Here is a 26,713-nt window from a genome sequence, read left to right as displayed (position 1 = left end):
AAGCAAGGAACAAAATAAAATTGGGTTGCCTCCCAACAAGCGCTATCGTTTAACGCCCCTAGCTAGGCATAACAAGCAAGAATAGATCTAGGTATTGCCATCTTTGGTATTAGGAAAGAAAAGAGCAAACTTGCTATCTATAGAATTAATCCTTCTATTTTGATAAAGAACATGGCTATTAATGGTAGAAGAATGATTAAGTATGTTACAGAAGTTTGTATCTAGGCTAGCCTTTATCTCTTTAATAGATTCATTTTGGTAAGAGAGCAAAAGAGATGTATATTCAACTTTCTCATTCATGGGGTGCCCAAATATAGTTTTCATTTTTCATAAGTGTCTACGACATCCCCTTCAAGGAAACCTTCTTCAAATATAGAATCTAGGACATGCTTAAAAGAAGAAGGAAGGGCAATATAAAAGCTTTTTAGGTAAACTTCAATTTGGTATTGAGGAACATAGCTGGCCCTGATCCTTAATAGTCTATACCAAGCATCTTTCAAAGATTCATCAAGTAAATAACGAAAAATTCCAGAATCATAATCATCAAAATTATTAAGACTCTCATTGATAACTCCGGTAGGTTTTTCCATAGTATCCTTATTTATAAGTTTAGCGAGGATAGAGGGTTTGTCCAAAGTACTAAAACTCTGGAGAGAACCCCCAACCCTTATTGATTCAGACATAGCAGAAGAAAGGCAAGCGGAAATAGAGGGAGGATAGGGAGAGAGAGGGCTAATAAAACGGCAAGGGTGAAGTGGGGGGGAGAGGAAAACGAGAGGCAAATGACAAATAATGTAATGCGGGAGATAAGGGTATGTGATGGGTACTTGGTATGTTGACTTTTGCGTAGACCTCCCTGACAACGGCGCCAGAAATCCTTCTTGCTACCTCTTGAGCACTGCGTTGGTTTTCCCCGAAGAGGAAGGGATGATGCAGCAAAGTAGCGTAAGTATTTCCCTCAGTTTTTGAGAACCAAGGTATCAATCCAGTAGGAGGCTACACGCGAGTCCGTCGCACCTGCACAAAACAAATAAATCCTCGCAACCAACGCAAATAGGGGTTGTCAATCCCTATAGGGCCACTTACGAGGGTGAGATCTGATAGATATGATAAGATAATATTTTTGGTATTTTTATGATAAAGGTGCAAAGTAAAATAAAGGCAAAGTAAATAGCAAAGGAAATAACTAAGTAGTAGGAGATTAATATGATGAAGATAGACCCGGGGGCCATAGGTTCCACTAGTGGCTTCTCTCGAGAGCATAAGTAATCTACGGTGGGTGAACAAATTACTGTTGAGCAATTGACAGAATTGAGCATAATTATGAGAATATCTAGGCATGATCATGTATATAGGAATCATGTCCGAGACAAAGTAGACCGACTCCTGCCTGCATCTACTACTATTACTCCACTCATCGACCGCTATCCAGCATGCATCTAGAGTATTAAGTTAAAAACAGAGTAACGCCTTAAGCAAGATGACATGATGTAGAGGGATAGACTCATGCAATATGAACAAAACCCCATCTTTTTATCCTCGATGGCAACAATACAATACGTGCCTTGCCGCCCTTACTGTCACCGGGAAAGGACACCGCAAGATTGAACCCAAAGCTAAGCACTTCTCCCATTGCAAGAAAGATCAATCTAGTAGGCCAAACCAAACTGATAATTCAAAGAGACTTACAAAGATAACCAATCATACATAAAAGAATTCAGAGAAGATTCAAATAGTATTCATAGATAGTGAAAGGATCGATATGGTTGACTAGAGGGGGGGGTGAATAGGCAACTACCAATTTTTAACTTTTCTTTATCAAATTAAACTTTGCATCAAAGTAGGTTGTCTAGATGTGCAACTAGGTGAGCAACCTATATGATGCAATACCAACAGGCAAACAAGCAAGCAAGAGAAGTAACACTAAAGAGCTTGCACAAGTAAAGGTAAGAGATAACCAAGAGTGGATCCGATGAAGACGCGGATGTGTTACCGAAGTTCCTTCCCTTTGAGGGGAAGTACGTCTCCGTTGGAGCGGTGTGGAGGCACGATCCTCCCCAAGAAGCCACTAGGGCCACCGTATTCTCCTCACGCCCTCACACAATGCGAGATGCCGTGATTCCACTATTGGTGCCCTTGAAGGCGGCGACCGAACCTTTACAAACAAGGTTGGGGCAATCTCCACAACGTAATCGGAGGCTCCCAACAAAACCACGAAGCTTCACCACAATGGACTATGGCTCCGTGGTGACCTCAACCGTCTAGGGTGCTCAAACACCCAAGAGTAACAAGATCCGCTAGGGATGAGTGGGGGAATCGAAAATCCCTTGGTGGAAGTGTAGATCGGGGCCTTCTCAACCACTCCTGAGCAAATCAACAAGTTTGATTGGCTAGAGAGATAGATCGGGCGAAAATGGAGCTTGGAGCATTTAATGGAGCTTGAGCAATAAATGGAGCTTGGGGGAGGAAGAGGTAGGTCAAAGAGAAGAAGGGGACTCCCTTTTATAGTGGGGGCAACAATCCAACCGTTGCCCCCCACCAACCAGCCCCGCACAGGGCGGTACTACCGCTAAGAGGGGGCGGTACTACTGCTAGGTCAGCGGTACCGCCGCACCAGCCAGCGGCACTGCCGCGCAGAGGAGACTAGTAGGGAAAAGGACCCAACGCGGTACTACCGCGGTGGTAGGGGCGGTACTACCGCTCCTGGAACGGTACTACCGCCTCTACAACCGCAACTAGTGCCGCAAAACCCGACATGAGAAAAAGACCCGTCGAATCGAGGCGGTAGGAGCCAGACAGCCCAGCGGTACTACGGCAGCGGGGTCACGGGCGGTACTACCGCTAAGGAGCGGTACTGCCGCTTGTGACCCTTCGGCCGTACTACCGCTTGTAGTGCGGTACTACCGCTGGGACACAGAAGGGAGAGAGAGAATCTCTCCAAAGAGGCTGTGGACGAGGCGGTGGTGCCAGGCACCCCAGCGGTACTACTGCTGTGGAGACAAGGGCGGTACTACCGCTGTGGAGCGGTACTGCCGCTTGTGTCTCCTCAGCGGTACTACGGCTGGGTTGCGCGGTACTACCGCTGGGACCCAGACAGGACAAGGAAAAGTGGAGAGATCTCTTCAAAGGAATGGACAAGCTCGGAGGGTGAGAAGTTGATGTGTACGTGTTGATTCCACCCATGCAAAACCCTAGCGGACCCCCTCTTGATAGTACGGTGCCCTCTATGCAACTAGTCCATCGAGAGAGAAACGAAAGAGCTACACCGTCTTGAAGGACACTCCGAAGGGAAGGAAATGTCTCGTGCCAGGGTGAATCTGTGAACTATTCAAAGCACATGATTAGTCCGCAAACATGTTGTCATCAATCACCAAAACTACCTTGAGAGAGATATGCCGTAACAATCTCCCCCTTTTTGGTGGATTGATGACAACTAGGGATTTGCACAAGGAAAGAAATAAATGAAAGAAAACTAAGAACTACAAAATATAGACGGGCTCCCCCAGAGTGTGTGCACCTGGTTAGAGGAGCATTCGGAAAGCAGGACACACACATCCGGATCAACACTCCCCCTATATTTTATAGTCCAACAATTCTAAGCACAATTCTAAGCACAAGATAGATGAGAGAAGAGAATATAACAGGACAAGCATGCAACTCATAATAAACTACAGTACTAAATAGACATAAGTAATAAGGTAGCGATAGGGAGCATATGTCTCACACCATATGTCTAGAACTTAGGTCTCACGGGCACCAAACCAAACCAAACAAAGACACCGAGTGAATAGACATAAGTAATAAGGTAGCGATAGGGAGCATATGTCTCACACCATATGTCTAGAACTTAGGTCTCACGGGCACCAAACCAAACCAAACAAAGACACCGAGAGAACACACAAGAAAACACAAGACGACAAACACAAATCACGACACAAATCCCTACACTATCTCCCCCTTTGGCAGCGAGACACCAAAAAGGGAAAAGAGCGACGCTACAACTCTGGTGATGGCAAGCTGAGGATCTCGAAACATCAAATCTCAGCGTGATCGTCTGCATCTCCGTCGTTGGTCGAAAACTGCTCGGCGTCGGAGTCGGTCCAAGGGCAGTGCTGATGAATCCACTCCTCCTCTTCAGTGATCTGACCCTCAGAACCACTGGCAACTGTCGCTCCCAACTGACGCATGAGCTCCTTGTGGCGCATCCTGGCATGCTTCTCCGCCACATGAGTCATGTACTGACCATGAGACTCCATGCAGAAAAGCTTCTTCAACTTGTTTTTAAGCTTCTTCGCCCATGAGGGTTCAGCACTAGAGGGGACAATATCCTCCTCGTGATCATCAGTGGCTGCCCCACCCTCGGTCTCCATGGCAGCAGTAGCAGCAGCAGCAGCAGACGGACCCCCTGTTTGAGGCGCTGGGGTGACCCAATTGTCCTTCTTCCTCAGACGCTCGATCTCATGAGAAACCAAGTCTCCAGTCTCTAGCAACACTCTGGGATAGGTCTGTGCCTAGGCCCTCTCAATGAGCCTCATGATGAGTGGACCATATATCGGGCACTTGCGCTCAGACACGGCAGAGAGAAGTTTAGACCACATGACATGAGAAATATCCAGGCTCTCTCCAGTGCTTGCTTCCTTCTCATGCTGACAGAAAAGGAGCATGTCCACGAGGTAAGAGTGGACCATATCCAGATTCCCGATCCGAAGGAAGAGAGTCTCACGGAAGATGCGATGAAGAATGTCCAGATACGGAGACAGCTCATAGGTCTTCTTCTCAGTTACTGGGTGAACTTTCACAGTGCAGTAGGGCCAAAGGGCTTGCTTGTGGGTGGACATAGCATTGCGGTGAGGGCGGAAACCGACAGGAGTCTCAAGCCCGTGATCCACCACATCAAGTAACTCCATGAAAGCCTTCCACTTGACGGAAAGCAGCTTGCCATTGGTCATCCATGTCAGAGTCCTGTCGACATCCGTCCCAAGATGGACGGTGGCATAGAATTGAGCCACCAAATCCGCATCGACATCCTTGTTGAATTGCATGATCCTGAGAATGTTCAGCTGAGTGCACATCTGAAGGGCTTCGCCAAAGTACTCTTGGTCCTTCTCCATAGCATCAATGTCAATGGAGTGAACATCAACAAAGAGATTCTTCTTGGCCTTGATCACATCAAAGTAGATGGCAAACTGAAAACGGTTCCAGAACGGGCGGTTGACCAAAGTGGGTTCTTGGTCCACCGCATAGGGGTTGCGGCGACGCTTCTCCCAAAACTCCTTGTTGGTCATCTCAGTCATAGTCTTCCCTTTTGTCTTGTTGGCGGATCTCTTCGTTTGCTGAGGAGGTGGAGGAACACTTGCGGATGCACCTGCTGGAGGCGGTTGGGTGCTCGAGGAGCCACCGGCTGGCTCAGAGGTGCGGTAGCATTTTGATGTTGCACGCCCGGGGTTGATACGGCGAGCTTGATGCTCAGAATGGTCATCACCTGGAGCCAAACACAAGAACACGCAAAACAAGCAGAAAGAACGAGCATAAGCCAACAAACACAAAAAAAGAATCAAGGTAAGGCAGGAATATGATGGAATTTGGCATGCAGCGGTAGTACCGTGACATGTCTGCGGTAGTACCGCCCAAGCGGTAGTACCGCCCCAAGGAGGGCGGTAGTACCGCTCGAGGTCAAGCGGTAGTACCGCTCCAACGAGAGCGGTAGTACTGCTCAAGGCGGAGAAACAGCAATTTCCTATAGCACGAGGTGGAGAAACAGCGGTTTCCTACTACCGTGGTCAGATCCAGCACTACCGGCCTGCCAAATTCAAAAATATTCCTACCAAACTCTAATCAAGATAGTCTAGTTGCCTTCTCCAACCAACTCAAGCCTAGATTTAGCCAAAAATCTAGAGATGCTACCACCATTGCCCGTAAGAAACAAGATCTGAAAATGAGACAAAAGGAGACAAGGAACGGGGGCAATACCAGCATCCATGGCAAGAGAACGGGGTGGGGATCGACTCCACCAAAGGAAATGGAGAGGGACGCCCCGGAGACGTAGATCCGCTGGAGCCCTCCCGCGGCAAGTGGAGGCTGGAGAGAGGAAGAAGAAAGAGGGGGTGAATGGGTATGGGGGAGAAGAAACCTCCCCCTGCCCCGATATAATCCCCTGGTCCAGTCCCTAAGCGGTAGTACCGTGCTGGGGCTCTGATACCATTATGAGCGGTAGTACCACGGACCACCAGCGGTAGTACCGCCCAGCACGCCACAGCAACCAAACAAACAAGGCTTTTGCTCGAAGGAAAGACACAAACGGCAAGAAAAGAGAGCACACGAGCAAACGACCAAGACACACCTCTTCAAAAGAGGGCGGTGGCCGAGGCCACCTATGTTTGAGTCAAGAGGTATGGCGCCGCAAAGATTTTAACCTTAGGCCCATGACCAAAACTCTTCTTTGAAACACAAGTACCATCAACACTGGCTAAAGTGAAAGACTTGATCAATTTATGCCATGCCTACACCTAAACTAGACAACAAATTGAGCATGGTGGGGTGTGCAAGGGTTCAAGCCACATTGCTCGAATCAATGATATTTAGCTCATGCCTTAACTCGCGAAATCTTCCTTCATCCAAGGGCTTCGTGAAAATATCTGCAAGGTTGTCATGAGTGTTGACATAGTTGAGCTCGATCTCTCCTCGCCTAATGTGATCCTGGATGAAGTGATACCGAATCTCAATATGCTTCGTCTTGAAGTGTTGCACCGGGTTGAGGGAGATCTTGATGGCACTTTCATTGTCACACCAAAGAGGCACTTTGTCACAAGTGACACCGTAATCCTTTAAAGTTTGCCTCATCCATAGGAGTTGTGCACAACAACTACCGGCGGCAACATACTCCGCCTCAGTGGACGAGAGAGACACACAACTTTGCTTTTTGGAAGACCAACTCACCAAAGAGCAACCAAGGAATTGGCACCCTCCGGAAGTGGACTTCCTATCCACTTTGTCTCCCGCCCAATCGGAGTCCGAGTACCCTACAAGCTTGAAGTTTGATCGTCTTGGGTACCATAAGCCAAAGTTTGGGGTATGAGCCAAATATCGAAAGATTCGTTTGACCGCCACATAGTGACTTTCCTTCGGTGCGGCTTGAAACCGTGCACAAATTCCCACACTCAACATGATGTCCGGTCTAGATGCACAAAGGTAAAGCAAGGATCCAATCATGGAGCGATATACCTTTTGATCCACCACTTTACCATTGGGATCTAAGTCAAGTTGGCACTTGGTGGGCATTGGAGTGGAAGCCGGCTTGACATCACTTAGCTTGAATCTCTTGAGCATGTCTTGAGTGTATTTGGATTGATTGATGAAGATTCCTTCTCTTCTTTGCTTCACTTCGAACCCTAGAAAGAACTTCAACTCTCCCATGAAGGACATCTCGAACTTTGAGGTCATGAGAGCGGCAAATTCCTCATTGAAAGCTTTGTTAGGAGAACCAAAGATAATATCATCAACATATAATTGGCACACAAACAACTCCCCTTTGACCTTCTTAGTAAAAAGAGTGGGGTCGATTAGCCCAACTTCAAAACCAAGGTCTTGTAACAACTCGGTAAGGTGGTCATACCACGCACGTGGGGCTTGTTTAAGGCCATAGAGTGCCTTATCGAGTTGATACACATGATCGGGAAAGTAGGGATCCTCGAACCCGGGGGGTTGCTTGACGTAAACCAATTCATTAATAGGACCATTAGGAAAAGCACTCTTCACATCCATTTGTTGTAACTTAAAGTTATGATGAGAAGCATATGCAATCAACATGCGAATGGATTCAAGACGAGCAACGGGAGCAAAGGTTTCACCGTAGTCGATACCCTCGACTTGGGAGTAGCCTTGTGCTACCAAACGAGCCTTGTTGCGAATGATAATCCCATGGTAATCTTGCTTGTTCTTAAATATCCACTTGTTTCCTATGACATTGTGATTCTCGGTTGGTCTTGGCACCAATCTCCACACTTTGTTGCGCTCGAAGTTGTTGAGTTCTTCGTGCATGGCGTTGAGCCAATCCGGATCTTCTAGCGCTTCATAGACCTTGTGGGGTTCCACACAAGAGACAAACATGTGATGCTCACAATAATTTGCTAATTGTCTACGAGTGCTTACCCCCTTTCTTAAGCTTCCAAGCACATTCGTCATGAGATGATCCTTGGTGGAGAGCTTGGAAGCAACCTTGGCGGCACGACGCTCTAATTCCTCCTCGGGGGTCAGACGAGGAGTGGTCACTTGATCATCTTGAGCGTCGTCTTGGGCTTGTTCTTGTTCTTGAACTTGCTCGGAGGAGAGAACTTGACCTTGGGCATCACTTGATGTGTCAACACCGTCTTGAGCGTGATCTTGCCCTTGGTCATGTTCTTGAAGATGAGGGCCTTCATGTTGAACTTCGGAAGCGTGTGGGCCTTGGGTTGGTGATGGCTCCACTTGAGTGGAGCTTTGTCCTTCTCCTTCGGCCAAAAGGGGTTCCTCAATGGGTAGGATAAAGCCAACACCCATTCTTCTTATGGCTTGGGGAGGAATTTCATCACCTACATCACAAGTGCCACTTTGCTCCACTTGGGAGCCGTTATTCTCATCAAACTCCACGTTACACGTCTCCTCAATAAGTCCCGTGGATTTATTGAGGACGCGGTAAGCATGAGAGTTTGTAGCATAGCCAACAAATATGCCCTCATAAGCTCTAGCCTCAAATTTAGACAACCGAACACCTTTCTTGAGAATGAAACACTTACACCCGAATACTCGGAATTACTTGAGGTTGGGCTTGTTACCGGTGAGTATCTCGTATGGAGTCTTGTTCAAGCCCTTGCGGAGGTAGAGCCGATTGGATGCATGACACGCGGTGTTGATGGCTTCGGCCCAAAAGTTGTACGGAGACTTGAACTCCGCCATCATGGTCCTTGCTACATCCATCAACGTCCGGTTCTTCCTCTCTGCAACACCGTTTTGTTGAGGGGTGTAGGATGCGGAATATTGATGCTTGATTCCGTCATCACTAAGAAACTCATCCAAGGTGTAGTTCTTGAACTCGGTGCCGTTGTCACTTCTTATTGTCAAGATCTTTGCATTGTGTTGATGTTGTGCTTCATTTGCAAAGTCAATGACGATTTGTTGGGTCTCGCTCTTCCTCTTGAAGAAATACACCCACGTGTACCTTGAGTAGTCATCCACAATCACCAAGCAATACTTCCTACCTCCAAGACTATCGAAGGATGGAGGCCCAAAGAGATCCATGTGAAGGAGCTCCAAAGGTCTCTTTGAATAAATGATAGTCGTGGGAGGGTGAGCCTTCTCATGTAGCTTTCCTTCGATACAGGCACTGCAAGCACGATCTTTAGCAAAACTAACATTCGTTAGTCCATGGACATGGTCCCCCTTGATGAGATTTTGCAAAGATCTCATATTGACATGGGCTAAACGGCGATGCCAAAGCCATCCCACATCAACTTTATCCATTAGGCATGTCGCGGTCTTAGTGGGTCGCTCCGAAAAGTTAATCACATATAGACCGTTCTCGACATGCCCAACAAAAGCTACTTTAAGAGTCTTTGCTCCACAAGAGGGCCACGGTATCAATATCAAAGAAAGTGGCAAAGCCCATGATTGCAAGTTGACGAACGGAAAGTAAATTGTATGCAAGGGACTCAACAAGCATGACCTTCTCGATCGTGAGATCATGAGAGATGACCACCTTGCCAAGTCCCAATACCTTAGAAGATGAGGCGTCACCCCACTCGACATTGGTGGGCATAGATGGAACCTTGTGCATGTCCACCACCAAGTCCTTGCTTCTGGTCATATGATTTGTAGCTCCGCTATCGAGCAACCATGATCCCCCACCGGAAGCAAACACCTACAAGACATCAATTCTTGGTTTTAGGTACCCATTTTGTAATGGGTCCATTGATGTTAGTAACAAGGGTTTTTGGAACCCAAATAGACCATTCAATGTATTCATGAGGAGAACCAACAAATTTGGCATAAACATGCCCATCACTAGCACGGCATAACACATAAGAAGGATTAAAATCGCCGGCTTTGTTGGGAGGGGTGACATTGCCCTTCTTGACATTGTTCTTCTTATTCTCCTCGGAGGCACTCTCTCCCTTCTTCACAAAGGTTTGCATGAGAGGAGGAGGTCGTTTGGTATTGTCATTCTTCTTCTTGTTCTTGGAGTCGGGCACGTACCCAACCCCTTCCTTGGCCACAACTCCCTTTTGGTTGATCAAGAAATCGTTGAGGTTCTTCTTGCCTTGTATGCAAGTCGCAAGACCTCTCTCAAGTTGCCCCTTTAGCTTAGCGTTCTCCTCAATGAGATGCACATGCTCACAACACGGGTTAGTAGCATTTGCATTATCAATTAACATCATACGAGGGAAAGTGGCTTTTTCCTTGGTTAGCTTTACTTGAAGTTGATCATGAGACTCTTTGAGGCTAGCATGAGCACCCTTCAAGACCTTGTGAGCCTTGTCAAGTAGATCAAACTCCTCTTTGAGTCTAGCAAGATCAACCTCAAGTTCGGCCTTCTCGGAGTTTAGCACATGAGAAACTATGAGGACATGATCATAATCTTTCTTTAACTTAGCATGATCAACGTTGTGTGACTCCTCAAGAGCCAAACGAAGACCACACTCTTCCTCAAGAGCATTGGAAAGATCCGAAATCTCATTGGCATAGTCACGACTATGCCCTTCCATCTTAGTGATGGTGTCTTCGTGAGCCTCGATCATGTCATTGGCTTCACCAAGTTGTTCCAAGAGAGCAACAAAGTGCTTCTTGGATTTTCCCTTGAGTTTTCCCATAAAGGCCTCAAACTCGTTAGCCTCCACATTAGCTCCCTCAAGTTCATTAATGCTATCCGTCGGAGAAGGATGATTAATGATGGTAGTTTTGATATTGGGGGTTACCTTGTTGGTGGCTTTAGCCATGAGGCACTTGGCGGTGATGCTCTCATTGGGTGAGTCGAAGAGAGACACCCGTGAAGTCGTCGCAATGGCAACGGAGGCCATGGCAACCGACTCATCATCTTCATCATCGTCATCATCCTCATTGTACTCTTCTTGTACAACCAATACCTTGGGAGGAGTCTTCTTGGTGAAGTTGTTCTTGTTGGGGAACGACTTGGCCTTGTCCTTTCGGATCAGCTTGCCACCATTGTCTTCCCTCTTCTCATACGGGCATTCGGCAACAAATGACTCACGTTGCCGCAATTGTAGCAAGTCCTTACACATTGCTTGCCCCTCGTGCCACTCGAGTTGTTTTTGCTAAAGTTTGGCCTTGAGTTTTTCTTGCTCCAAAATTGTCTTGAAGCAAGTGCCATGTGTTCATGATATGCATACTTCGTATCTTCGGGGTTGCTCTCCTCTTCTTCCTCTTCTTCTTCTTCAACGGTGAGCTTCGCCTTCAATGCAAGGTTAGGCTTCTTTGCCCGTTGAGAATGGAGCACCGCATTGTCGGCGGTCTTGTCCAAAATGTTCATGGCCACAAACTCATCCAACACTACGCTTGAGGTCAAAGTGTGGAAGTCCGGTCTTTGACGAATGACGGAGGACATGGCCTCGTGGTAGGGCATCATTGCCTTGAGGGAGTTGCGCTTGATCCAATTGTCATCCGTGTTCTTGCTCCCGTGGTAGGATCGATATGGTTGACTAGAGGGGGGTGAATAGGCAACTACCAATTTTTAACTTTTCTTTATCAAATTAAACTTTGCATCAAAGTAGGTTGTCTAGATGTGCAACTAGGTGAGCAACATATATGATGCAATACCAACAAGAAAACAAGCAAGCAAGAGAAGTAACACTAAAGAGCTTGCACAAGTAAAGGTAAGAGATAACCAAGAGTGGATCCGATGAAGACGCGGATGTGTTACCGAAGTTCCTTCCCTTTGAGGGGAAGTACGTCTCCGTTGGAGCGGTGTGGAGGCACGATCCTCCCCAAGAAGCCACTAGGGCCACCGTATTCTCCTCACGCCCTCACACAATGGGAGATGCCGTGATTCCACTATTGGTGCCCTTGAAGGCGGCGACCGAACCTTTACAAACAAGGTTGGGGCAATCTCCACAACGTAATCGGAGGCTCCCAACAAAACCACGAAGCTTCACCACAATGGACTATTGCTCCGTGGTGACCTCAACCGTCTAGGGTGCTCAAACACCCAAGAGTAACAAGATCCGCTAGGGATGAGTGGGGGAATCGAAAATCCCTTGGTGGAAGTGTAGATCGGGGCCTTCTCAACCACTCCCGAGCAAATCAACAAGTTTGATTGGCTAGAGAGATAGATCGGGCGAAAATGGAGCTTGGAGCATTTAATGGAGCTTGAGCAATAAATGGAGCTTGGGGGAGGAAGAGGTAGGTCAAAGAGAAGAAGGGGACTCCCTTTTATAGTGGGGGCAACAATCCAACCATTGCCCCCCACCAACTAGCCCCGCACAGGGCGGTACTACCGCTAAGAGGGGGCGGTACTACTGCTAGGTCAGTGGTACTGCCGCACCAGCTAGCGGCACTGCCGCGCAGAGGAGACTAGTAGGGAAAAGGACCCAACGCGGTACTACCGCGGTGGTAGGGGCGGTACTACCGCTCCTGGAACGGTACTACCGCCTCTACAACCGCAACTAGTGCCGCAAAACCCGACACGAGAAAAAGACCCCTCGAATCGAGGCGGTAGGAGCCAGACTGCCCAGCGGTACTACGGCAGTGGGGTCACGGGCGGTACTACCGCTGAGGAGCGGTACTGCCTCTTGTGACCCTTCGGCCGTACTACCGCTTGTAGTGCGGTACTACCGCTGGGACACAGAAGGGAGAGAGAGAATCTCTCCAAAGAGGCTGAGGACGAGGCGGTGGTGCCAGGCACCCCAGCGGTACTACTGCTGTGGAGACAAGGGCGGTACTACCGCTATGGAGCGGTACTGCCGCTTGTGTCTCCTCAGCGGTACTACGGCTGGGTTGCGCGGTACTACCGCTGGGACCCAGACAGGACAAGGAAAAGTGGAGAGACCTCTTCAAAGGAATGGACAAGCTCGGAGGGTGAGAAGCTGATGTGTGCGTGTTCATTCCACCCATGCAAAACCCCAGCGGACCCCCTCTTGATAGTACGGTGCCCTCTATGCAACTAGTCCACCGAGAGAGAAACGAAAGAGCTACACCGTCTTGAAGGACACTCCGAAGGGAAGGAAACGTCTCGTGCCAGGGGTGAATCTGTGAACTATTCAAAGCACATGATTAGTCCGCAAACATGTTGTCATCAATCACCAAAACTACCTTGAGAGAGATATGCCGTAACATATAGACTTGATCATAAACCCACAATTCATCAGTCTCAACAATCACACCGCAAAAAGAAGATTACATCGAATAGATCTCCACAAGAGAGGGGGAGAACATTGTATTGAGATCCAAAAAGTGAGAAGAAGCCATCTAGCTACTAGCTATGGACCAGTAGGTCTGAGGTGAACTACTCACACTTCATCGGAGAGGCTATGGTGTTGATGTAGAAGCCCTCCGTGATCGATGCCCCCTTCGGTGGAGCTCCGGAACAGGCCCCAAGATGGGATCTCGTGGATACAGAAAGTTACGGCGGTGGAATTAGGGTTTTGGCTCCTGTTCTGATTGTTTGGGGGTACGTGGATATATATAGGAGGAAGAAGTACGTCGGTGGAGCAACAGGGGGCCCACGAGGGTGGGGGCGCGCCTGGTAGGGTACGGCGCGCCCCCTACCTCGTGGCCTCCTGTTACGTGCCTTGACATAGGGTCCAAGTCTCCCGGGTCTTATCTGTTGAGAAAATCACGTTCCCGAAGGTTTCATTCTGTTTGGAGTCCGTTTGATATTCCTTTTCTTCGAAACCCTAAAACCCCTGTTCAAGAATTTATCCGATTAACCAGTTAACTTGCCGATTAATCCCTACTCGTAGGGTCACCGAGTAGCCGATAAACCGATAAATCATCCGATTAATTGATTAAATGGCCGATTAACTTGCCGATTAGCCAATTAATCCCCTACTCGCCAACCAACCGAGCAGCTACCAGTTAACGATTTCCTCAGCAATGCCTAAAACAGGCAAAAAACAACAATTCTGACCTGGGCCTCCGGTTAATAGGTTAGTCCCAAAAATAATATAAAAGTGGATAATAAAGCCCAATAATGTCTAAAACAGTAGATAATATAGAATGGAGCAATAAAAAAATTATAGATACGCTGGAGACGTATCATCCTGCCGATCGAGCTCGGCCTCTTTTTCTTCGTACATGCGCACTCGAGGTGAGTCATGAATTATGTCGCAAGGCAGAACCGCCTCTGCGCCGTACACCATAAAAACGGTGTGTATCCGGTAGTGCGATTCTGCATGGTCCACAGCCCCCAGAGTACGGAGTCGAGCTCCTCTACCCAGTGTGTGTTTGATTCCTTTAAGGACCGCACTAATCTGGGTTTGATGCCGCTCATGATAAGACCATTTGCTCGCTCGGCTTGACCGTTAGTTTGCGGGTGATAGACAGAAGCATAATCGAGCTTGATGCCTGCTACCTCTTGAGCTTGCGTTGGATTTCCCCAAAGAGGAAAGGATGATGCAGCAGAGTAGCGTAAGTATTTCCCTCAGTTTTTGAGAACCAACGTATCAATCCAGTAGGAGGCCACGTTCAAGTCCCTCGTACCTGCACAAAATGATAGCTACTCACAACCAACGCGATTAGGGGTTGTCAATCCCTTCACGGTCACTTACGGGAGTGAGATCTAATAGATATAATATTTTTGGTATTTTTGGTATAGAGATGCAAAGTGAAAAGTAAAAGGCAAAGTAAAAAAGCAAAGCAAGATTAAAGTGATGGAGATTGATATGATGAGAATAGACCCGGGGGCCATAGGTTTCACTAGCGGCTTCTCTCAAGATAGCATAAGCATTACGGTGGGTGAACAAATTACTGTCGAGCAATTGATAGAAAAGTGCATAATTATGAGAATATCTAGGCATGGTCATGTATATAGGCATCACGTCCGCGACAAGTAGACCGAAACGATTTTGCATCTACTACTATTACTCCACACATCGACCGCTATCCAGCGTGCATCTATATTATTAAGTTCATATGAACAGAGTAATGCATTAAGCAAGATGACATGATGTAGAGGGATAAACTCAAGCAATATGATATAAACCCCATCTTTATATCCTCGATGGCAACAATACAATACATGCCTTGCTGCCCCTGCTGTCACTGGGAAAGGACACTGCAAGATTGAACCCAAAGCTAAGCACTTCTCCCATTGCAAGAAAGATCAATCTAGTAGGCCAAACCAAACTGATAATTTGAAGAGACTTGCAAAGATAACAAATCACACATATAAGAAATCAGAGAAGAACCAAATATTGTTCATAGTTAATCTTGATCATAAACCCACAATTCATCGGATCTCGACAAACACACCGCAAAAAGAGTTACATCGAATAGATCTCCAAGAAGATCGAGGAGAACTTTGTATTGAGATCCAAAGAGAGAGAAGAAGCCATCTAGCTAATAACTATGGACCCGAAGGTCTGAAGTAAACTACTCACACTTCATCGGAGAGGCAATGGTGTTGATGTAGAAGCCCTTCGTGATCGATGCCCCCTCCGGTGGAGCTCCGGAACAGGCCCCAAGATGGGATCTCGTGGATACAGAAAGTTACGGCGGTGGAATTAGGGTTTTGGCTCCTGTTCTGATCGTTTGGGGGTACGTGGATATATATAAGAGGAAGAAGTACGTCGGTGGAGCAACAGGGGGCCCACGAGGGTGGGGGCGCGCCTGGTACGGTACGGCGCGCCCCCCTACCTCGTGGCTTCCTGTTACGTGCCTTGACGTAGGGTCCAAGTCTCCCGGGTCTTATCTGTTGAGAAAATCACGTTCCCGAAGGTTTGATTCCGTTTGGAGTCCGTTGGATATTCCTTTTCTTCGAAACCCTAAAACAGGCAAAAAACAACAATTCTGACCTGGGCCTCCGGTTAATAGGTTAGTCCCAAAAATAATATAGAAGTGGATAATAAAGCCCAATAATGTCTAAAATAGTAGATAATATAGCATGGAGCAATCAAAAATTATAGATATGTTGGAGACGTATCATCCTGCCGATCGAGCTCGGCCTCTTTTTCTTCGTACATGCGCACTCGAGGTGAGTCATGAATTATGTCGCAAGGCAGAACCGCCTCTGCGTCGTACACCATAAAAATGGTGTGTATCCGGTAGTGCGATTCTGCATGGTCCGCAGCCCCCAGAGTACGGAGTCGACCTCCTCTACCTAGTATGTGTTTGATTCCTTTAAGGACCGCACTAATCTGGGTTTGATGCCGCTCATGATAAGACCATTTGCTCGCTCGGCTTGACCGTTAGTTTGCGGGTGATAGACAGAAGCATAATCGAGCTTGATGCCTGCTACCTCTTGAGCTTGCGTTGGATTTCCCCGAAGAGGAAAGGATGATGCAGCAGAGTAGCGTAAGTATTTCCCTCAGTTTTTGAGAACCAAGGTATCAATCCAGTAGGAGGCCACGCTCAAGTCCCTCGTACCTGCACAAAACGATAGCTACTCGCAACCAACGCAATTAGGGGTTGTCAATCCCTTCACGGTCACTTACGAGAGTGAGATCTGATAGATATAATATTTTTGGTATTTTTGGTATAGAGATGCAAAGTGAAAAGTAAAAGGCAAAGTAAAAAAAGCAAAGCAAGATTAAAGTGGTGGAGATTGATATGATGAGAATAGACCCGGGGGCCATAGGTTTCACTAGTGGCTTCTCTCAAGAGCATAAGTATTCTACGGTGGGTGAACAAATTACTGTTGAGCAATTGACAGAATTGAGCATAGTTATGAGAATATCTAGGCATGATCATGTATATAGGCATCACGTCCGTGACAAGTAGACCGAAACGATTCTGCGTCTACTACTATTACTCCACACATCGACCGCTATCCAGCGTGCATCTATATTATTAAGTTCATATGAACAGAGTAATGCATTAAGCAAGATGACATGATGTAGAGGGATAAACTCAAGCAATATGATATAAACCCCATCTTTATATCCTCGATGGCAACAATACAATACATGCCTTGCTGCCCCTGCTATCACTGGGAAAGGACACTGCAAGATTGAACCCAGAGCTAAGCACTTCTCCCATTGCAAGAAAGATCAATCTAGTAGGCCAAACCAAACTGATAATTTGAAGAGACTTGCAAAGATAACAAATCACACATATAAGAAATTAGAGAAGAACCAAATATTGTTCATAGTTAATCTTGATCATAAACCCACAATTCATCGGATCTCGACAAACACACCGCAAAAAGAGTTACATTGAATAGATCTCCAAGAAGATCGAGGAGAACTTTGTATTGAGATCCAAAGAGAGAGAAGAAGCCATCTAGCTAATAACTATGGACCCGAAGGTCTGAAGTAAACTAATCACACTTCATCAGAGAGGCTATGGTGTTGATGTAGAAGCCCTCCATGATCGATGCCCCCTCCGGCGGAGCTCCGGAACAGGCCCCGAGATGGGATCTCGTGGATACAGAAAGTTGCGGCGGTGGAATTAGGGTCTTGGCTCCTGTTCTGATCGTTTGGGGGTACGTGGATATATATAGGAGGAAGAAGTACGTCGGTGGAGCAACAGGGGGCCCACGAGGGTGGGGGCGTGCCTGGTACGGTACGGCGCGCCCCCTACCTCGTGGCCTCCTGTTACGTGCCTTGACGTAGGGTCCAAGTCTCCCGGGTTTTATCTGTTGAGAAAATCACGTTCCCAAAGGTTTCATTCCGTTTGGAGTCCGTTGGATATTCCTTTTCTTCGAAACCCTAAAACAGGCAAAAAACAACAATTCTGACCTGGGCCTCCGGTTAATAGGTTAGTCCCAAAAATAGTATAGAAGTGGATAATAAAGCCCAATAATGTCTAAAACAGTAGATAATATAGCATGGAGCAATCAAAAATTATAGATATGTTGGAGACGTATCATCCTGCCGATCGAGCTCGGCCTCTTTTTCTTCATACATGCGCACTCGAGGTGAGTCATGAATTATGTCGCAAGGCAGAACCGCCTCTGCGTCGTACACCATAAAAATGGTGTGTATCCGGTAGTGCGATTCTGCATGGTCCGCAGCCCCCAGAGTACGGAGTCGACCTCCTCTACCTAGTATGTGTTTGATTCCTTTAAGGACCGCACTAATCTGGGTTTGATGCCGCTCATGATAAGACCATTTGCTCGCTCGGCTTGACCGTTAGTTTGCGGGTGATAGACAGAAGCATAATCGAGCTTGATGCCTGCTACCTCTTGAGCTTGCGTTGGATTTCCCCGAAGAGGAAAGGATGATGCAGCAGAGTAGCGTAAGTATTTGCCTCAGTTTTTGAGAACCAAGGTATCAATCCAGTAGGAGGCCACGCTCAAGTCCCTCGTACCTGCACAAAACGATAGCTATTCGCAACCAACGCAATTAGGGGTTGCCAATCCCTTCACGGTCACTTACGAGAGTGAGATCTGATAGATATAATATTTTTGGTATTTTTGGTATAGAGATGCAAAGTGAAAAGTAAAAGGCAAAGTAAAAAAAGCAAAGCAAGATTAAAGTGGTGGAGATTGATATGATGAGAATAGACCCGGGGGCCATAGGTTTCACTAGTGGCTTCTCTCAAGAGCATAAGTATTCTACGGTGGGTGAACAAATTACTGTTGAGCAATTGACAGAATTGAGCATAGTTATGAGAATATCTAGGCATGATCATGTATATAGGCATCACGTCCGTGACAAGTAGACCGAAACGATTCTGCGTCTACTACTATTACTCCACACATCGACCGCTATCCAGCGTGCATCTATATTATTAAGTTCATATGAACAGAGTAATGCATTAAGCAAGATGACATGATGTAGAGGGATAAACTCAAGCAATATGATATAAACCCCATCTTTATATCCTCGATGGCAACAATACAATACGTGCCTTGCTGCCCCTGCTATCACTGGGAAAGGACACTGCAAGATTGAACCCAGAGCTAAGCACTTCTCCCATTGCAAGAAAGATCAATCTAGTAGGCCAAACCAAACTGATAATTTGAAGAGACTTGCAAAGATAACAAATCACACATATAAGAAATTAGAGAAGAACCAAATATTGTTCATAGTTAATCTTGATCATAAACCCACAATTCATCGGATCTCGACAAACACACCGCAAAAAGAGTTACATCGAATAGATCTCCAAGAAGATCGAGGAGAACTTTGTATTGAGATCCAAAGAGAGAGAAGAAGCCATCTAGCTAATAACTATGGACCCGAAGGTCTGAAGTAAACTAATCACACTTAATCAGAGAGGCTATGGTGTTGATGTAGAAGCCCTCCGTGATCGATGCCCCCTCCGGCGGAGCTCCGGAACAGGCCCCGAGATGGGATCTCGTGGATACAGAAAGTTGCGGCGGTGGAATTAGGGTCTTGGCTCCTGTTCTGATCGTTTGGGGGTACGTGGATATATATAGGAGGAAGAAGTACGTCGGTGGAGCAACAGGGGGCCCACGAGGGTGGGGGCGCGCCTGGTACGGTACGGCACGCCCCCTACCTCGTGGCCTCCTGTTATGTTCCTTGACATAGGGTCCAAGTCTCCTGGGTCTTATCTGTTGAGAAAATCACGTTCCCGAAGGTTTCATTCTGTTTGGAGTCCGTTTGATATTCCTTTTCTTCGAAACCCTAAAATAGGCAAAAAACAACAATTCTGACCTGGGCCTCTGGTTAATAGGTTAGTCCCAAAAATAATATAAAAGTGGATAATAAAGCCCAATAATGTCTAAAACTGTAGATAATATAGCATGGAGCAATCAAAAATTATAGATACATTGGAGACGTATCATCCTGCCGATCGAGCTCGGCCTCTTTTTCTTCGTACATGCGCACTCGAGGTGAGTCATGAATTATGTCGCAAGGCAGAACCGCCTCTGCGTCGTACACCATAAAAATGGTGTGTATCCGGTAGTGCGATTCTGCATGGTCCGCAGCCCCCAGAGTACAGAGTCGACCTCCTCTACCTAGTATGTGTTTGATTCCTTTAAGGACCGCACTAATCTGGGTTTGATGCCACTCATGATAAGACCATTTGCTCGCTCGGCTTGACCGTTAGTTTGCGGGTGATAGACAGAAGCATAATCGAGCTTGATGCCTGCTACCTCTTGAGCTTGCGTTGGATTTCCCCGAAGAGGAAAGGATGATGCAGCAGAGTAGCGTAAGTATTTGCCTCAGTTTTTGAGAACCAAGGTATCAATCCAGTAGGAGGCCACGCTCAAGTCCCTCGTACCTGCACAAAACGATAGCTACTCGCAACCAACGCAATTAGGGGTTGCCAATCCCTTCACGGTCACTTACGAGAGTGAGATCTGATAGATATAATATTTTTGGTATTTTTGGTATAGAGATGCAAAGTGAAAAGTAAAAGGCAAAGTAAAAAAAGCAAAGCAAGATTAAAGTGGTGGAGATTGATATGATGAGAATAGACCCGGGGGCCATAGGTTTCACTAGTGGCTTCTCTCAAGAGCATAAGTATTCTACGGTGGGTGAACAAATTACTGTTGAGCAATTGACAGAATTGAGCATAGTTATGAGAATATCTAGGCATGATCATGTATATAGGCATCACGTCCGTGACAAGTAGACCGAAACGATTCTGCGTCTACTACTATTACTCCACACATCGACCGCTATCCAGCGTGCATCTATATTATTAAGTTCATATGAACAGAGTAATGCATTAAGCAAGATGACATGATGTAGAGGGATAAACTCAAGCAATATGATATAAACCCCATCTTTATATCCTCGATGGCAACAATACAATACGTGCCTTGCTGCCCCTGCTATCACTGGGAAAGGACACTGCAAGATTGAACCCAGAGCTAAGCACTTCTCCCATTGCAAGAAAGATCAATCTAGTAGGCCAAACCAAACTTATAATTTGAAGAGACTTGCAAAGATAACAAATCACACATATAAGAAATTAGAGAAGAACCAAATATTGTTCATAGTTAATCTTGATCATAAACCCACAATTCATCGGATCTCGACAAACACACCGCAAAAAGAGTTACATCGAATAGATCTCCAAGAAGATCGAGGAGAACTTTGTATTGAGATCCAAAGAGAGAGAAGAAGCCATCTAGCTAATAACTATGGACCCGAAGGTCTGAAGTAAACTAATCACACTTAATCAGAGAGGCTATGGTGTTGATGTAGAAGCCCTCCGTGATCGATGCCCCCTCCGGCGGAGCTCCGGAACAGGCCCCGAGATGGGATCTCGTGGATACAGAAAGTTGCGGCGGTGGAATTAGGGTCTTGGCTCCTGTTCTGATCGTTTGGGGGTACGTGGATATATATAGGAGGAAGAAGTACGTCGGTGGAGCAACAGGGGGCCCACGAGGGTGGGGGCGTGCCTGGTACGGTACGGCGCGCCCCCTACCTCGTGGCCTCCTGTTATGTTCCTTGACATAGGGTCCAAGTCTCCTGGGTCTTATCTATTGAGAAAATCACGTTCCCGAAGGTTTCATTCTGTTTGGAGTCCGTTTGATATTCCTTTTCTTCGAAACCCTAAAACAGGCAAAAAACAACAATTCTGACCTGGGCCTCCGGTTAATAGGTTAGTCCCAAAAATAATATAAAAGTGGATAATAAAGCCCAATAATGTCTAAAACTGTAGATAATATAGCATGGAGCAATCAAAAATTATAGATACATTGGAGACGTATCATCCTGCCGATCGAGCTCGGCCTCTTTTTCTTCGTACATGCGCACTCGAGGTGAGTCATGAATTATGTCGCAAGGCAGAACCGCCTCTGCGCCATACACCATAATAACGGTGTGTATCCGGTAGTGCGATTCTGCGTGGTCCGCAGCCCCCAGAGTACGGAGTCGAGCTCCTCTACCCAGTGTGTGTTTGATTCCTTTAAGGACCGCACTAATCTGGGTTTGATGCCGCTCATGATAAGACCATTTGCTCGCTCGGCTTGACCATTAGTTTGCGGGTGATAGACAGAAGCATAATCGAGCTTGATGCCTGCTACCTCTTGAGCTTGCGTTGGATTTCCCCAAAGAGGAAAGGATGATGCAGCAGAGTAGCGTAAGTATTTCCCTCAGTTTTTGAGAACCAAGGTATCAATCCAGTAGGAGGCCACACTCAAGTCCCTCGTACCTGCACAAAACGATAGCTACTTGCAACCAACGCGATTAGGGGTTGTCAATCCCTTCACGGTCACTTACGAGAGTGAGATCTGATAGATATAATATTTTTGGTATTTTTGGTATAGAGATGCAAAGTGAAAAGTAAAAGGCAAAGTAAAAAAGCAAAGCAAGATTAAAGTGGTGGAGATTGATATAATGAGAATAGACCCGGGGGCCATAGGTTTAACTAGTGGCTTCTCTCAAGAGCATAAGTATTCTATGGTGGGTGAACAAATTACTGTTGAGCAATTGACAGAATTGAGCATAGTTATGAGAATATCTAGGCATGATCATGTATATAGGCATCACGTCCGCGACAAGTAGACCGAAACGATTCTGCATCTACTACTATTACTCCACACATCGACCGCTATCCAGCGTGCATCTATATTATTAAGTTCATATGAACAGAGTAATGCATTAAGCAAGATGACATGATGTAGAGGGATAAACTCAAGCAATATGATATAAACCCCATCTTTATATCCTCGATGGCAACAATACAATACATGCCTTGATGCCCCTGCTGTCACTGGGAAAGGACACTGCAAGATTGAACCCAAAGCTAAGCACTTCTCCCATTGCAAGAAAGATCAATCTAGTAGGCCAAACCAAACTGATAATTTGAAGAGACTTGCAAAGATAACAAATCACACATATAAGAAATCAGAGAAGAACCAAATATTGTTCATAGTTAATCTTGATCATAAACCCACAATTCATCGGATCTCGACAAACACACCGCAAAAAGAGTTACATCGAATAGATCTCCAAGAAGATCGAGGAGAACTTTGTATTGAGATCCAAAGAGAGAGAAGAAGCCATCTAGCTAATAACTATGGACCCGAAGGTCTGAAGTAAACTACTCACACATCATCGGAGAGGCTATGGTGTTGATGTAGAAGCAACTCGATATTCAAGAGCGAATGGGTCTTATCCGACCTAGTTCTTCTCCGTGGGGTTGTGGAGTTCTTTTTGTGAAGAAGAAGGATGGAACGGACCGACTTTGTGTTGACTACCGTCCATTGAACAAGAAGACTATCAAGAACAAGTACCCACTTCCCAACATCAATGAGCTGTTCGAACAACTCAAAGGTGCCCAAGTATTCTCCAAGCTTGATCTCCGTATGGGCTATCACCAGATTCGAATCCGTGAGCAAGATATTCCCAAGACGGCTTTCAGAACAAGCTATGGTTCATATGAATACACTGTCATGTCTTTTGGCCTCGTCAACGCTCTTCTGACTTTCTCTCGCATGATGAACTTCAGCTTCAATGCCTACACAAATGACTTTGTCTGGGTCTACCTCGATGATATTCTGGTCTTTTCGAAGAACAAGGAAGATCATGCCAAGCACTTGCGTTTGGTGCTCGATAAGCTCAGGGAACATCAGTTCTATGCCAAGTTCTCAAAGTGCGAGTTTTGGCTCGATGAGGTTCTATATCTTGGTCATATCATCTCTGCCAAGGGCATAGCGGTGAATCCTAAGAAGGTGTCTGCAATTGTGAATTGGGAACCACCTCAGAACATGAAGCAACTCCGCAGCTTCCTTGGTCTCGCAAGCTACTGTCGAAGGTTCGTTGAGAACTTTTCAAAGATCGCGAAGCCTCTTTCAAACCTTCTCCAGAAGCACGTCAAGTACGTTTGGTCTCCGGAATGTGACATCGCTTTCAACACTTTGAAAGAGAAATTGGTCACTGCTCCAATTCTGACTCCTCCTGATGAATCCAAACCATTCGAGGTATTCTGTGATGCCTCTCTTCAAGGTCTTGGTGCAGTGTTGATGCAAGAGAAGAAAGTTGTGGCTTATACCTCTTGCCAGTTGAAGCCCAACGAGAAGAACTACCCCACTCATGACCTCGAGTTGGCGGCAGTTGTGCATGCTCTTTTGACTTGGAGACATCTCTTATTGGGAAGAAAAGTGGACATCTTCACTGACCACAAGAGTCTCAAGTACATCTTCACTCAGCCTAATCTCAACCTCAGGCAGACTCGTTGGGTCGAAATGATCCAAGAGTATAATCCGAGTATCGAGTATACTCCAGGCAAGGCCAATGTGATTGCTGATGCTTTGAGCAGGAAGGCTTACTGCAACAGTCTAATTCTCAAGCCTTACCAACCCGAGCTTTGTGAAACTTTCCGCAAACTCAATCTGCAAGTTGTTCCTCAAGGTTTCCTCGCCAACCTTCAAGTCTCTCCTACCTTGGAAGATCAGATTCGTCAGGCTCAACTTCTTGACGCTATGGTGAAGAAGGTGAAGATTGGGATTGCCAAGAGCCAACCCAAGTACAAGTGCTATCGCCTTGATGACAAGGATACTCTCTTCTTCGAGGATCGCATTGTTGTGCCCAAAGGTGACCTTCGTAAAGTTATTATGAATGAGGCGCACAATTCACTCCTCTCCATCCACCCTGGGAGTACGAAGATGTATCAGGAACTCAAGCAGGCTTATTGGTGGACTCGAACGAAGCGCGAGATTGCTCAGTTCGTGAATGAATGTGATGTCTGCAGACGAGTGAAGGCAGAACACCAATGGCCAGCTGGTCTCCTCCAACCTCTTGCCATTCCAAAATGGAAGTTTGACCACATTGAGATGGACTTCGTGACGGGATTTCCAAAGTCCAAGCGTGGCAATGATGCTATATTCGTGTCATCGACAAACTCACTAAAGTGGCTCACTTTCTGCCTATCAAAGAGTCTATCACTGCAGCTCAATTGGCGGAGCTTTATACCTCTCGGATTGTCTCTCTACACGGCATTCCATAGTTGATCTCTTCAGACCATGGCAGCATCTTTACCTCCAAGTTTTGGGATTCTTTTCAGAAGGCCATGGGCACCAACATCCACTTCAGCACAACTTTCCATCCTCAAACAAGCGGTCAAGTCGAGCGTGTCAATCAGATTCTTGAAGATATGCTCAGGGCTTGCGTTATCTCTTTCGGTATGAAGTGGGAAGGTTGTCTTCCATATACTGAATTCTCCTACAACAATAATTTTCAAGCAAGTTCGGGCAAGGCCCCATTTGAAATTCTCTATGGCAGGAAGTATCGTACTCCTCTTAACTGGTCAGAGACCGGTGAACGTCAACCTCTTGGAAATGACTTGATCACAGAGGCAGAGTAAATGTGCAAAGTCATTCGTGATAACCTCAAAGCAGCGCAATCGCGTCAGAAGAGCTACTATGATAGTAAGCATCGTGATTTGGCTTTCGATATCAGAGACCATGTTTACCTCCGCGTCTCTCCAATGAAAGGTACTCGTTGCTTCGGTATCAAAGGGAAGCTTGCCCCTAGCTACATGGGTCCTTTCAAGATCGTCAGCAAGAGAGGCGATCTCGCCTATCAACTCGAGCTTCCTCCCAACTTTGCAAATGTGCATGACGTGCTCCATGTCTCTCAGCTCCGCAAGTGCTTCAAGACTCCCGACCGCACCGTCAAATTCGAAGACATTGATCTCCAAGAAGACCTTTCTTATCGTGAAGACCCCGTGGCTATTCTTGAAGAGACTGAACGCAAGACTCGCAATAAGTCAATCAAATACCTAAAAGTCAAGTGGTCACACCATTCCGACCGTGAAGCCACCTGGGAACACGAGGATCACCTCCATTCTGAGTACCCGGCGTTTTTCCAGTCCTAGATCTCGGGACGAGATCCTTTCGTAGTGGTGGAGTGTTGTAACACCCCGGATGTAATTTACCTTATATGTATCCAAACTCTTGCCGTTTTCGGCGCTAAGTTATTTTATTTCCTCAGGTTCGGGTTTTTTTCTCTGTGTGTTGTTGGCTTTGTCATGCATCTCGTATCATGTCATCATGTGCATTGCATTGGCATACGTGTTCGTCTCATGCATCCGAGCACTTTCCCCGTTGTCCGTTTTGCATTCCGGCGCTCCTATCTCCTCCGGTGGTCCTTTCTACCTCTTTTCGTGTGTGGGGGTTAAACATTTCCGGATTGGACTGAGACTTACCAAGCGGCCTTGGTTTACCACCGGTAGACCGCCTGTCAAGTTTTGTACCATTTGTACTTTGTTTGATACTTCAACGGTTAACCGAGGGACCGAGAAGGCCTCGTGTGTGTTGCAGCCCAACACCCTTCCAATTTGGCCCAAAACCCACCAAAGACCCTTCCATCATCTAGAGCGTTCGATCACGATCGCGTGGCCGAAAACCGCACCTCATTTGGACTCTCCTAGCCCCTCCTACCAATAAATAGGCATCTCCCCCGAAAATCTCGGATCCAATCCAACCCCAAACCCTAGCCCCGCTCCATCCGCGCGCCAGACACGTCCGGTCCGCGCCGGACGTCTCGCGCCGCTGCCCCGCAGCCACTGGCGAGCCGCCATGTGGCACTTGTCCCGCCGCCGTCGCCAAGGCCCGCCGGGCCCAAGGCCGGCCCTCTCCGCCCCCGCGTCCGGGCCCCGCCTCCTCTTCCCGAACGCCGCCCGCGCCCGAGAGGACCTCGTC

Source organism: Triticum dicoccoides, chromosome 4A (assembly GCF_002162155.2).
Source record: "Triticum dicoccoides isolate Atlit2015 ecotype Zavitan chromosome 4A, WEW_v2.0, whole genome shotgun sequence".
In the NCBI taxonomy this organism is placed as follows: domain Eukaryota; kingdom Viridiplantae; phylum Streptophyta; class Magnoliopsida; order Poales; family Poaceae; genus Triticum; species Triticum dicoccoides.
Note: the sequence above shows the minus strand (reverse complement) of the source record.